The sequence below is a fragment of the Plecotus auritus genome (assembly GCF_963455305.1).
Source record: "Plecotus auritus genome assembly, chromosome: 6".
Taxonomy (NCBI): Eukaryota; Metazoa; Chordata; class Mammalia; order Chiroptera; family Vespertilionidae; genus Plecotus; species Plecotus auritus.
Window position 1 is genome coordinate 126,252,328 of NC_137773.1, and position 15,560 is coordinate 126,267,887.

General features: G+C 38.6%; 1 protein-coding gene across 1 annotated transcript in view; it reads left to right on the top strand.

The window, feature by feature from the left end:
- The window catches only part of LOC308251822 (cadherin-related family member 3-like), a gene marked incomplete at both ends in the record, with an annotated part of 83,701 nt that overhangs the window by 14,964 nt on the left and 53,177 nt on the right, over nt 1–15,560 (top strand). The window lies entirely within an intron of this gene.

Below are 15,560 nucleotides of genomic sequence, written 5' to 3' on the forward strand. Positions count from 1 at the left end.
TGGCTTTAAATCCTAACTCCTCTGCTGCAAGTCATTTAACATTTCTGTCCTTCTGTTTCAACTGTAAAGTTGGGGAAAGGCTATCTGCTTTGTCTTTTCTCCTATTTCTTTCTCTCCTATTACGTATAATGAACTTGAAAGTCATTTTTAAACTGTAAAATATCTTACAAATGACAAAATTTATATCACTGTCATAATTTTTGATGCTCTATGGAATGGTTTTGGCATTATTAAGCGGTAACATTTTTAGCTAATGGACTGGTATACAAGAATATCATGTTTTTAATTTTTAATATTGTATCACTTTCCCAAATTGGCTAAAAATTAGAGAATTGTACATGTTGATCTATTCTTTCAACATTTACAATTTACTGGTAGTGCTACTGGGTTACAATTCAAGGCAACTTGACTTTTACAATTTTTTTTTTTTAAATAAATGGATGGCCACTAATATTTGGGGCATTGTCCACATGATTTTTAAAAGCACTGCATACCCTCAAGTAATTACACACAAAAACCCACTGCTGTTGTCAACCCTCCCCACCCATGTGTCTCCTCCTCCTCCTAGTAGAACAATACCACATCCACAATGGGACTGGAAAGGTCACAGCTTCCTTTACAACATGCAATTAAGGCTCCTAATCATGCATATTGCTCCAAATCACCACGTTCAAGATTACAGTACTGAATCTAGCGCTGAGCAACTCCAGCCATAAGAGAATCAGGTATCATATTGCTTCCTTGGTGTTCTCCATGGCAGCTCACCACCATGTTGACATTCTAGGGTAGAAAGCACAGCATGGTCCAGAAGGGTTTAACTATGCCTCTAACATGCAATTACAGTGACTTACTGGCCAATTAATGCAAGTAATTTGTTTCAAATGAAGGACTACCAAATGCCTGTTCATACAGAGTAAGTGCTCTGGCCTGGCTCTATACTTTTCTCAGAAGAGAAGTTTCCAAGGCCATATTTGGAAGGCTAATGCAGTGTTCTTTGTGAATTTTACCAAACGTGGAATGACATGTTAGAGTTGGCATGGGCTGTGGAAGCTTACACTTAGACATACTCCTATACACATTGTTCTGACACAGTAGATCAGGCCTGATGTGTTGTTTAACCACTCATGATGGGGCAATCATCTTCATTTGCTGGAGTCTTCATATTGATTCAGAGAAAAACTTGTTCTCATCTGGGCAAGAGCTCACCACTGTTTGGAGCCTGATGTCTGACACTAATAATGCAATTAATAACTGTTAACTGTTTATCATGTAACAGGAATATACTTTATATAATTGAATCCCCATTTAATTCCTGAAGTAGATGCTATTATCTACTCTGATATTAATGAATGGATCAATGAGCTAGAGTATTATGTCTTTAATTTATAGATGAGGAATATTTAGGCTAATAGAGCTCAAGTAATTTGCCAAAAGAATAAGTAGTGGAGTTGTAATTCAAATCCATTTTGCTCTAAACCCTATATGTTTCCCATCATACCAACAATTCTCAAATTGCTTCCACAAAACACAAGCTCCATGAGAAAAATAAAAGATCCTGTGATCTTGCCCTAACCGGTTTGGCTCAGTGGATAGAGCGTCGGCCTGCGGACTGAAAGGTCCCAGGTTCGATTCCGGTCAAGGGCATGTACCTTGGTTGCGGGCACATCCCCAGTAGGGGGTGTGCAGGAGGCAGCTGATCAATGTTTCTCTCTCATCGATGTTTCTAACTCTCTATCCCTCTCCCTTCCTCTCTGTAAAAAAATCAATAAAATATATATTTAAAAAAAAAAAAAAGATCCTGTGATCAAATGATTTCGGGAAATAATGTCTCCACATCTCCTCTAAATTAAAAATGCACATGTTAAATGCCCCGAGGAGTTCTCTAATAGAGAGATGTTTATTTAATCATATTTTAAAAATTACTTTTTCCAGGGCACTTTTAAATAAAATTTAACTCCTGTTAGCATTTTACATAATGACTAACTGGCATTCCACAGAGTAGAAAGATTATATTAGATCCCATTGGAAGATTGATATAATGTGACCTATCTCTGAGGTTGTTATAATGATGAAAGATGAAATTTCAGGTGAGGATATGGTCTATAGTAATTTATGTAATAAGACTGGATTTCATCCATATCAAAATCCCACCTAAGTTCCAGGACTAAGACTCTTCATGCTGTACCACCATTGCTGCTGCACATATTTTAGGATTCCTGACACTCTAGTTAAGGGGGTGTTCTGAGATATAGGAAAAAGTGGCACCTCTCATTGTGAATGAACTAAAAATTATTTTTTTTGGACATATCACAGCAAACCAGGACTCCAAAGTCTGGAGAGACAGTTGAATCCAGAGAGTCACAGGAAGTTTTGCTTCCTTGAAGCAGAAACTGTCAGATCCATAACTTGTATGAAGACTTACATGGTCATTTTGATAAATTGCTAGAGGCTGAGTATGGACTAGTATGAGAGTGAGAAACTTCTGAGTGCACAGTCTCAGGGGGACTTACAACTTTTCATAGGTTTGTACCACCAAGAACTGCATTAGGTTCTTATAATGAGGATACAGGAAGAATCATCTCGTGTCTCAGAAAGAGAGAGGAGAAAAGATTCATTGTGAAATAAACCCCAAAACCTTTTCCATAACAATGGCCTACTCTTCAGGGAAAAGGAGTTTTCTTGAGCCTTATCTCACTTGGGACACACACACACACACACACACACAGCCCTAGAAAAATCATATTCAAGATTCAGAACTCCTCCATCCCCCCAAATCTTGAGAGAAGTCATAGGGGAAAAAACCAAACACCTTACTTATAGAGGAATGGGGATAAGAAATTAAGCAGACCTGTCAATAGAAGCCATGCAAGCAAGAAGATATGGAATGAAATATTGAAAGTGTTGAAAGAAAAAAAATTCAACCAAGAAATCTGTATCCATTGAAATTATCCTTCAAAAGCAAAAGAGAAATAAAGACTTTCTCAGACAAGCAAAAACTGAAGACATTTATTACTAGCATACCTGATCTGAAGAAATGTTAAACGAAGTTCATCAGCAAAAAAATCATATAGGTCAGAAACTCAAATCTGCATAAAGAAAGAAAGAGCATGAGAGAAAAAATAAATGAAGGTCAAATAAAATTTTTATTTTTAATTTATATAAAAGATAACTTTAATAGTAACAGTATGTTAGAAGATTATAGAATATTGATAAATGAAATGAATGATAGCAATATCACAAGTGACAGGAGAGAGGAATTAGAAATACTCTGTTATAAGATACCTATATTATGTATAAAGCTACACTTAGATTAATTAAAATGTATATTGGAAAAATGTATACTGGAAACTCTGAGGCAATAACTAACAAAAACTAAAAAAATAAGTAAAAGTGGTATGCTAAAATGGAATCATATAAAATTATCAGTTAAAACAAAGAAGGAGAAAAACTCAAAGAATAGAAAAGTTACAAACATGGTAGGTATTAATTCAGCTAAAACAAATGGAAATGGTTTAATGCACCAATTCAAAGACAAAGACTGTCAGACTGAATTAGAAAAAGGCCCAGCTATATCTTATCTGCAAGAAACCTACTTTAAATATAAAAACTTAAAAAGTGTCAAAGTAAATGGATGGATAAAGATATACCTTGATAATACCAATCCAAGAAAAGCTGGAGTCGCTATATTAATTTCAAACAAAAAGTGGAGAGTGGTCAGCTAGAGAATTTCTCAAACAGGCCAGTCAGCAATGGGGTGGTTAAAAAATAGTTTGGCTCGGTGGATAGAGCGTCAGTCTGCAGACCGAAGGGTCCCAGGTTCGATTCTGGTCAAGGGCACATGCCTGGGTTGTGGGCTCGGTCCCACCTGCAGGAGACAGCCAATCAATGATTCCCTCTCATCATTGATGTTTCTATCTCTCTCCTCCTCTCCCTTCCTCTCTGAAATCAATAAAAATATTAAAAAAAAATAGCTGCAGTGAGAAAACCCACCTCCTCTCACACTGCAGTAATGAGATTCCCCGAGTGACTGGAGGTTGACCTTACGCCTCCTCACAGCAGTCATGATGCTCCCCTGGGTCTCAGCTCTACTCCTACTCTCCACGTCAGACCCCACCCATATTACAACCCTCACCCACTGCTGCCAGTGTGATCTTTTCAGCCTTCTGGCTCAGTGGTGGTGGGAGTATTGGCAGTGAAGGGGTAGCATGTGTCTTTCCCTATTGTTTACTACATTAGAAGTTAGTTTTGGAAATCTAAACACATTATCTCAATTCCATTCTGCTTTAAGAATCCTACTTCTTGAGGCCATGTAGATGCTGCTGACTGTCATGAACAATGAGTGGGGCAGAGAGTCATCTTACGCAACATGAATTTTGTCTTTCCCTTTCTTAATGGTGAAATAAACATATAAGTTCTCTTTCAAATAGCATGTTATGCCTTATTGTGTCTATCAAAACAGTTAATTAGGACCGTGTGAAAATAAACCCAGGCTTTGAGGACAAGCAGCACGAGGAAACAGTGGAGAGGTGTGCGAGGGAAGTGGAGGTTAGGAAGAATGCAATTGGGATGGAATCAGCATATTTTCATGAAATAAGATTTAATATCTCCATTTCAAGGTAAACTATCTCATTCAAGGTTTCCCAAAGTTAATGACAAATCTTAGCATATGGATCTTAGATATATATTGTCATTTTATTAGTAAACTTTTCTTTTCTTTTGGGAATTATATCATGGGCTAAGAAAATAATCACCTAAACCAGCATTCTTGGAAAGATTTTTTAAAAGTCTAATAAAGAATAATTTATGAAAGATTTATGGTAGCCCTTGTGAAAGATAAAAAGATAAACCATTTAATGACAAATAGAAAACTATTTCTATGGCTTCATTCCCCCCCCCCCCCCTTTGATAAAATAAGTGCAATGAATGAATGTAGGCCACAGACTATATATGGACATAAACAATATTTTCTATTCAATCCAGTATATTGAGTGAAGGCTGACAATGATCACATTTTATGGGAAAGTGATATTTGGAATTTCTAAGAGGCATAATTAGTGGTGGAATCATCAAATGACTCAACAATTATACTGCATTAGAGTTTATAATTATGAATCTGAGGATTTTAATTATATACTCCTATTTTATTACTCAGGTGTAAAACAAGCATTAAAGGGAAAAAAACAATGAGTCTATTGAGTTAGAAACCAGAATATGTGAATTTTGCTTTATAATTTAGGGTGCCAATTCTGGTTTTAATGGATTGTTTATAAGTATAATCATTTTGGAGAAAAGGACCATGTTGTCCTTTGAATAGCATCTACATTTTCAATTTTCGTAGGTTTCCTGTGTGTGGGGAAACACATCAAACAGGTAAAAATGTATCCAATGGTTGAAAGCATTAGGTCATGTCATTTCTGTACATGTTTTGCAGACAGAATTAACACATCTGAATCTGGTTCTTCCTTTTGTGTTTTTTTTTTTTTTTAACAGTTGTGGGTGTTTTGTTTTTTTAAATATATTTTATTGTTTTTTTACAGAGAGGAAGAGAGAGGGATAGAGAGTTAGAAACATCGATGAGAGAGAGACATCGATCAGCTGCCTCCTGCACGCCCCCTACTGGGGATGTGCCCGCAACCCAGGTACATGCCCTTGACCGGAATCGAACCTGGGACCCTTCAGTCCGCAGGCCGACGCTCTATCCACTGAGCCAAACCGGTTAGGGCTGGTTCTTCCTTTTGTAAGGCTTAGTCACTCTGAAAGTATATTAGAATCCTTGTGGTTGCAGCTGAGAGAAAACGTGACCCATGTGAGGTTTTTGGCTGCAATAGCTGAGAAGACTGTGCTTCCAGCATAGCTGAATTCTGGCTTCACGTGATGCAGCAGGGCATGATGAAAGCAGTTCACTATAGGACTCATGAGCTTCAGTCTTTCCTGCCTTCCATTTGGTAGCATGGAGGGGGGCGGGCAGAAATCGGAGTCCCTACCGCCTACCAGTTCGAGAGCCATCTGAAGCTCCCTTCTTAAGTGCAGGGAGTCTTCATGGCTCTGACTGCTTCACGTGCTAGCCCTTAACCAATTGCTGTGACATGGTAGAAATAACGCACTGATTGGCTTAGGTCTAGGTCACACGTCGACCAGGAATTTTAGGTGGGAGGGAGTTAGGCTGCAAACTCATAGGGATGGAGAATGAGGGAGATTGATTCAGCAATGAGCTGCTATTAGAGGTGCCTGAATAGATGCTTTACAGTCTAAAACCAAATAATGCTCACTATAACAAAACTGTATTGAATCAGCCTATCAAAACTTGCCAATCTTCCTTAACTTTATTCAGTGTAGACAGAGCCTATTTATAATCTGAAAACTTCAAACTCCCTTTTCATTTTGTCCATGTTGGTCAATATTAAAACGATTCCCTTGAAAATATTTATAGAAATAGTAATGGTTCAAAACAATTAACTTTTAGTGTGGGCTATTGTTTGGCAAAGAAATATTTTTTTAATATTAGGAAAAATTTTATTAAAACAGTTTGTTTGTTTATTTATTTATTTATTATTTTTAAAATCCTCACCCAAGGATATTTTTCCATTGATTTTTTTAGAGAGAGTAGAAGAGAGAGGGAAAGACAGAGAAATACTGATGTGAAAAACATATCAATTGGTTGCCTCCTGTAGGAGCCCCGACCAGGATCTGGGCTGGGGAGGAGCCTGCAACCAAGCTATGTGCCCTTGACTGGAATAGAATCTGGGACCCTACAGTCCGCAGGACGATGCTCTATCTGCTGAGCAAGACTGGCTACAGCTAGCAAAGAAATAGTTAAATTGTTGGCAGTATTACAGATGTCCCTCATATCCCCCTTTATTCCCCTCTTCACTCAGCTCCTCCCCCACCAGTCCTTCACCACATTATTGTCTGTGTCCATGTATGCATGCATATATGTTCTTTGGTTAGTCTGCCTTTTTATAACACTAATCATACTTTGTCATCATTAAAAAATAATGCCTCTCTCATAAAACTATAAGCTTCATTAAAGAGGAATTGGGTCTGTCTTGTTCACAACAGTAAGTTGGTGTCTATAAAGTGCTTAATAAATAAAACTTAAAACCACTGGGAAAACCCATAAATAAAATGTATTCCAAGAAAATAGCTTAAAATGTTTTGGCATTTGTAAAATTTTCAAATACTTAAAAAACATATCAACTGCAGAGGAGTTAGAACTGTTCTAAGACCTCAGTTCATCCCTTGTACAAATAGTTCTTCAGTGATTACTCTGTTCTGGGTGCTGAGAAGAGAACATTGCATATGGCATGTAAACTCCTGGAGCTTACAGTCTAGTGAATAAATGGACAACAACCAAAGCTACAAATAAATGTTATAATGTCAGATAGTAGGGGGTGTGGAAAAGATAATTATAAAGTAGGGCAAAGGAAAAGAGAATGATGAGGAGAAGGGGCAGTGGTGCCTCTTTTGGATAGGAAGGTTAGAAAGAGCCTCTCTGTGAAGGCAACATTTGTTCAGAGACCTGAATGGAGTAAGGGAGGGAACTAAGCATATATCCTGGGGTAGGATATTGCAGAGAAAGACAGCAGTGAGTACAAAGGCCCTGAGGCAGAAACAGGCTTAGCATATTTAAGGAACTACAAAGAAACCAATGCAACTGAAAGGCAGAGTGAGGAAGAGACTAGGAAGATGATGATGAAATATAGCATGCAACCAAGGTCCTTCTAAAAATTATTAGAGGCTGCATTTTATTTCGATTAATGTGGAATTTTCTTGGAAGTTTTTGATTAAAGAAACAAATGATATTATTTGTAGTTTAGAAGATCATGCTGGCTTTTGTGTGAAAAAAACATTGACTATAAAGAAGTAAGATTGGAAACAGGCCATTTAGAGATGACTGCAATAGTTCAGGAGAGATGGTGGAGGCTTGATCTAGGATGATGGCAGTTGGGATGGTGAGAAATCACTGAAATTTATTTCTCCAATATTTTATTGTGAAAAATTTCAAACATATAGAAAATTTGAAAGAGCTGAAAATGGAATGAATACCCATATATCCATCACTAAGTTTTATAGTTAATATTTTACCTTGTCTTTCTTTATCACTCAGCTACCCATTCTTCTATTCATCCATCAATCACTCCTATTTTATTTACATATTTCAAAGCAGGTTATAAACACAGTACCCTTCACTGATAAACAAGGCAATTTGCATGTATCTTAAAGGCAATGTTGGCAGACTTGTAGACAAACTGGGCATAGGGTGTAAAGGAAAGAGGGAAATCCAAGCTTCTAGGGTTCTTGGCTGGAGCTACTCTTGAAGAGGATGAGGTTGAGGAGGAAAATCAAGTGCTTCACTGTAGACACGTTGAGGTTGGGAAGCTGGTAGACACAGGAAGAGTAGGCAGCTTGATTATAACTTTTAGAGCTCAGCAAAGACATGGGGGCTAGAGCATCAGTTTGGGAGTTATCATCTAATACTTAGTATTTAGCGTTTAGAATTAAATGAGATTACCTAGGGAGTAAGTGTGGACATAAGAGAGAAGAGAAAAAGTTCAAGGACTGAGCCTGGAGGTGCCCCAATATTTGGAAGTTAGAAAGAGGAAGATAATTGAGAAAATAAGACTGAGCAAGAACAGTAAGGAAAAAGGAAAACCAGGAAAATAGAGTGTCTCCCAAAAGATGTGTTTCAAGAGAGGATTGGCCGAGCACTGCTGAGTTGCTGAGGTGATGGGAACTGAGATGGCTGATCACTGAAGGTCACAATATGTTAATTGCTAGAACTCAGGTATGAGTCTGGTGCATAGCACATTTCAATGAATGAGTAAATGGAGATCTTGAGTGACCTTGGTAAGTGGAGTAGTTCAGTGGAGCAGTGAGAATCAAGTCTGACTGAAGAAGCTTCAAGAGAATCAGAGGTGAGGAAAACAGGAACAGCCAGCATAGGTGACTTCAAAGAGTTTTCCTAAAAAGCACAGCAGAGAAATTGGACAGTATCTTGAGGAAGATGTAGAATCAAGGGAAATTTTTATTTCCGAATGATGAGAAATACTATAGCATGTTGTATGTTGGTGGTAATAATCCAGTAGAGAGGAGGAAATTAATAATGTGAGAGATACTGGCAACAACTGCTGGAGTGATGGCCTTGAGTAGGCAATGGGGGATGGTATTGTGGAGGGAAGCGGGGGGCAGAGAGCCTGACATTAGAAGCTCAATTTTTCATCTATAAAAACAGGGAGGAATACAGGGCATAAGAAGACATATACAAAAAGTTTAGTAGAAATAGTAGTTGCTTTTTTATTCTCTTGTCCATCTAACAGTTATTTACTGAGCATTTACAGTAATCACCACTTATCAGTTGGGAATACATTAAAGACCCCAGTGGATGCCAAAACCACATGTAGTACTGAACCCTATACATACCATGCTCTTTCTTACATACACGTTACTATGATTATGTTTACACTAGAGGCCCGATGCACAAAATTCGTGCATGAGTAGGGTCCCTAGGCCTGGCCGAGGAGCAGGGCCGATCTGTGGAGCGACCAGCTGGGTGATGGGGGGGGGGGGGGCGGCCCCACTGGCACCCGCCTTGGTTGGCCTGGGGCCTTTGGGCTGGGAGCAGCTCCTGCGTTGAGCGTCTGCCCCCTGGTGGTCAGTGCACATCATAGCGACCGGTTGTTCTGCCGTTCAGTCGATTTGCATATTAGGCTTTTATTGTATAGGATAAGAGATTAGCAACAATAACTAATAGCAAAATAAAATAATTATAGTAACAGACTATAATAAAAGTTATATAAATATCATCTCTCTCAAAATATTATATTATATTGTACTCACCTTTTCACTTAAAGAAATCACTTTAAGGCTCTCTTTGACATATCCGAATTGCCAGCATCACTACTCTCAAATTTTGGGTGAAGTAAAATAAAGGTGACTTGAACACAAACACCCAAGCATCTCATAGCCATGGGGGCTGCTGTGATGAATGGGCAGGAAGGGTCTACAACTGGAGATGCTGGACAAAGGGATGATTCAGGAGAGACGGTGGGAGATTTCCTCATGTGGCTCAGAATGGTGCACAATATAAAACTTAGCATTTTTCATTTCCAGAATTTTCCAGTTACTATTTTTGGACCATGGAAACTGAAGCCACAAGAAGCTAAACCGTGCCCTAACCAGTTTGGCTCAGTGGATAGAGCATCGGCCTGCGGACTCAAGGGTCCCAGGTTCGATTCCAGTCAAGGGCATGTACCTTGGTTGCAGGCACATCCCCAGTAGGGGGTGTGCAGGAGGCAGCTGTAGATGTTTCTCTCTCATTGATGTTTCTAACTCTCTCTCCCTCTCCCTTCCTCTCTATAAAAAATCAATAAACTATATTTTTTAAAAAAAGCTAAACCGTGCATAAGGGGGCCTGTACTGGTGCCAGGAAGTGTTTTAGGAAGGGAGGCTTCAGGGGTGAAGGAAAAAGGCAGAATCCCTGCCCTCATGGAGCTGATATGTTAGGGTTAGGAGACAGACTATATATTCCCATATATCACATGCTCCAAGTATCATGGAGCCAAATGAAGCAGGGAAGGACATAAGAAGTTCTCTGAAGAAGCAGTTTTTCATTTCTAAAATGGTAATCAATGGTTTTAAATACAGTGGCCAGAGAATTTTTTTTTGTATTTCTTCTGCTTTTCCTGTGAAATAGAAAACAAGCCTAGCAGCAGAGGGTAGGGAGAGGGAAGAGACCTGTGGAGTGCTGGGGATTTGGAGGAGGAGGAGAAAGCAGGGATCTGCTGCCCTCAAGAGAGGGAGACTGAATTGCCCCATAAATGTGAAAGACAGGAGAACATTCAGAGAAGGGGTGGAGACTACAGGGAGTTTGACGGGAGACTGAGTTCTTGAGGGCACATTGGGAGGGTATGGGGTATCAGGTGGAATGAGTAATTGTCAGGTGATGAGGACTTGAACTTCTTGGCATGACTGAAGTATGTGAACTATGACAGAACATGTCCTATGGCCCCTTAAAGGGGGCAGAGTGGGGGTAACCCCCGTTTATTATAGTTAACTACTGCTTGAGACGGATCTCTTAGGAAATTTATAATATTGATGCAATCGATGTTGTTGAGGAGAGTATAAGGGTGGCCATCTTATTGGGAGCAGGAAGAGCTCTTTGTGACCCCCTTTAACCTGCTGGGGAAGTGTCCAAAATTTGGGAGAGGTAACCACCCCAGAAGCCATTATGCAGGAATTCATAATTTGAGTCTATTTACAGAAGGAAAATGAAGATTCAGCAATTTTTATCTTGTTCAAAGTCAACAGCTGTATTGAACATCCAACAAGACAAAACAAAAATGTCCTGTTCATGTTTGAAAAGTTAATCAGAAATTAACATCACTTCACTTTGAAAGTGCCTACCTCCATAAATCTTTGCCCAAAGTCTTTAAAAGGAAAACTTTTTGTACCTAGTAGAAAAACTAACTTTTTTTTTTTGGGGGGGGGGGGCTGCTTGATGTCAGTTAACACAGCAAGGGAATGATTTACTTCTACCTAATTGGTTTTGCATAGTGTTGACAGATCAATATAAAATTGTGTTATCTGCATCTGTGTCTTTCCTTCCCATAAACAGGCAGTGTCTTATCTTGGATCCAGGGAAGACTCAGGAAATGTTTGTAGGATGACTTGAATGATTCACTTGATTTTTTAAATTTAAATTTCATTGGGGCAAGAACACTTACCATGAGACCTGCCCTCTTAACACATTGTTAGGTGTACATTTCACTATCATTAGCTATGAGCACCAGGTTGTACAGCAGATCTCCAGGACTTACTCATCGCGTGTTACTGAAGCTTTACACCCTTTGAGTAGCAACTCCCCACCTCCCCTCTTGCCTGCCCCTGCAACCACCGTTTCGCTCTCTGCATCTATGAGTTTGACTCTTTTAGATTCTGTGTATTGGACTCATGCAGGCTTTGTCCTTTTGTGACTGGCTTATTTCACCTAGTCTATGCCCTTAAGGTTCATCCATGTTGTCACATATTGCAGGATTTCCTTCATTCTAAAGGCTTACCCTCTTTTTTATTTTTATTTTTTTATTTGGTATTTTTAAAATTTCTTTATTGATTAAGGTGTTACATATGTGTCCTTATTCCCCCCTTATCCCTCCATCCCCCCACTCATGTCCTCACCCCCCTGTTATCTGTGTCCATTGGTTAGGCTTACAATCATCCATTGTATGTATATACATTTTATTTATCTGTTGATGGACATCTAGGTTGTTTCTACATTTGGCTAATGTGAATAATGCTGTGATTTGGGAGGGCTAATGTCTTTTCAAGATCGTGATTTCAATTCCACAGATTAAATGCAATCTCTATCAAAATCCAATGGCATTTAAAAAATATTTTTATTTTTTTCAAAGGGGAAGGGAGAGATAGAAACATCAATGATGAGATAGAATCATTGATTGGCTGCCTCCTGCACATCCCCTACTCAGGGTCAAGCCTGCAACCGGGGCATGTGCCCTGATCGGGAATGGAACCGTGACCTCCTGGTTCATAGATCGATGCTCAACCACTGAGCCACACTAGCCGGGCCCAATGGCATTTTTTTAAAAAACAGAAATAGAAAAAATAATTCTAAAATTCATCTGAAACCACAATAGGCCATGGATAGCCAAAAACAATCTTGAGAGAAAAAAACAAAGCTGGAAGCATCACCCTTCCTGATTTCAAAATTCATTATAAAGAAAATAAAAACAATATGGTACTGGAATCAAAACAGAAATATAGACCAACAGAACAGACTAGAAAGTGCATAAATACATCCACAAATATATAGTCAACTGGTCTTTGACAAGGGTATCAAGAATACATGATGGGGAAGAACAGCCTGTTGAATAAATGGTGCTGGAAAATTCGATATTCACATGCAGAAGAAAAACTGGACCCTTATCTTACACTATACATAAAAATCAACTCAAATTGGATTAAATTCCTAAATGTAAGATCTGAAACTGTAAAACTTCTAAGAGAAAAACGTAGGGGAAAAGCTTCATGACATTGGTCTTTAATTTCATGGACATAATACCAAAAGTATAGGCAACAAAAGAAAAAAATAGACAAGTGGAACTACATCAAACTAAAAATCTGCGTAGCAAAGGAAACAATCAATATAGTAAAAAGGCAACCTACAGAATGGTAGAAAATATTAGCAAACCATCAGCTATTGATAAGAGGTTACTCTATATAAGGGACTCCTACAACTCATAGCAAGAAACCTAATAACCCAATTAAAAAAATGCACAAAGGTCTTGAAGAGATATTTCTCCAAAGAAGACATGCCAATGGCCAAAAGGTATATGGAAACATACTCAACGTCACTATTATCAGGGTAATACAAATAAAAACTGCAACAGATATCGCCTCACACTTGTCAGGATAGCTATTATAAAAAAAACACACATACAAACAAAAAACAACACAACAAAAAGACAGCAAGGATGTCGAGAAATTGGAAACCTTGTGCATTGTTGATAGGAATGTATAATGGAAAACAGTATGGAGGTTCTTTAAAAAATTAAAAACAAAACTACAACCTCTTTTGGGTATTTATCCAAAAGATTTATTTCTGAGTTGCCCCCAATGGCTTGGTTTTCAACCCTAACATCACTTTAAAATTTCATCTCTTGTGACAACATGATAAAGAGGGGGAAAGTTTAAATCATATACTATACATTCTTGGCAATTCTGGTATGTGGAAAAATATAATTCAGTTTAGGCATGTACTAACCAAATGAATTTGAGAACTGAGGCAATTATCTGGGTTATTCAAGTTAAAGAGCAATTCTGTTTGAAACACTATATAATTGGAGAAAAAATGATTTTAAGAAAATCTTTAATTACCTAGAAAATAATCTTTAACTCTTCACACAAAATACAGATGTTTAGAGAAAACCATAGTCACATTTTAAATAAATATTCTTGGGGAGTATTTACTTCATATTTACATAACTTGCACCATCCTCCACCAGATGGCATGCAAGTTTGTAACATACTGTAGCCCATAGTCATGCTATTGCAAAATCACCTTGTAACAAGCAATAACACTGAACAATTATTACTTTTTTTTGCCTTACAAATTCGGGGGAGGAGGAGAAAGCATGGATATACTGCCCTCAAGAGAGGCAAATTGCAAATGTATACATCCCGACAATGTTTTTCTAGGTAAAGGCTATTATCTTACAAAGACATGCACATCAAAATGTCATTATTTAAAGCAGTGGTTGGCAAACTGTGGCTTGCGAGCCACATGCGGCTCTTTGGCCCCTTGAGTGTGGCTCTTCCACAAAATACCATGCCTGGGTGAGTCTATTTTGAAGAAGTGGCATTAGAAGAAGTTTAAGTTTAAAAAATTTGGCTCTCAAAAGAAATTTCTATCATTGTACTGTTGATATTTGGCTCTGTTGACTAATGAGTTTGCCAACCACTAATTTAAAGGATATGTGAAAAGAATCAATAATTTAAGCGTATTCATACAAGGCAAATGTAGATTAGGCAAGACATTGTGGTCTGCTATTCATGTTTAAAAAGAAATTTTTATGAGACTAAGAAAGAAATTATAAATAAAATACTTGTTTTTTGGAGGATTTATTTCATTATTTTAAAGTTTACTGAAAACATTTCCTGGGAAATAGATGGCAATTCATACTGAATATTACTGTGGTTCTTCTTATATAATCACCTGGGAGGCTTTTAACAAAACCAAGAGGCCAGGGACCCCTCAGACTAATTAAATCAGAATTTCTGGAGGTGGGGCCCACCCATTAGTATTTTTAAAAAGCTCCCAGGCATTCTAACGGTCTCTTAGACATCAAAGCTCTCTGGCCATATTGTGATAACCTTCTCATTTGCTTGTGGTGGACATCTCTAATTGAACGTGATACTTTTCCAACCTAAGTCACGGTTTTTCTTGCTATAATGCACCAGGTAGTCCTTACCGATTGATTCAGAGTTGAAATGAAGGCTACTTGCTATCAGAGTTACCAAAGAATCTGGGACAGAATTGAATGTTCCTCACATACGGTGACTGAAGTATAATGTGGTAACTGACTCTGCTTGCTAGCATGATTCAGCCAAACAATTGTTGTCAGCTGCTGTAACGAAGGGCACTTTAGAGACTGGAGTGGCTCTCCCTAGGTACCCTTGGAGACCTTTGTAACATTTCTTTAATATACATACATATATTTTATTGGTTTCAGAGAGGGAGGGAGAGAGAGAGAAACATCAATGATGAGAATCATTGATCAGTGGCTCCTGCACGCCCCCTACTGGGGATGGAGATGGCAACCTGGGCATGTGCCCTGACCTGGAATGGAATCATGATCTCCTGGTTCATAGGTTGACGCTCAACCACTGAGCCACACCGGCGGAGCATTTGTAGCGTTTCTGTGTGGTGCTCCCCACTCCGGAGAGCTTTGGCTTCCTTCAGCAAGAGGAGGATGGTCCTTGGACTTTCCTTGCACTTCACAGAGCAAGAAGCACCTGGGCATTCCCTCTCTCAGGGGTAACCCTTA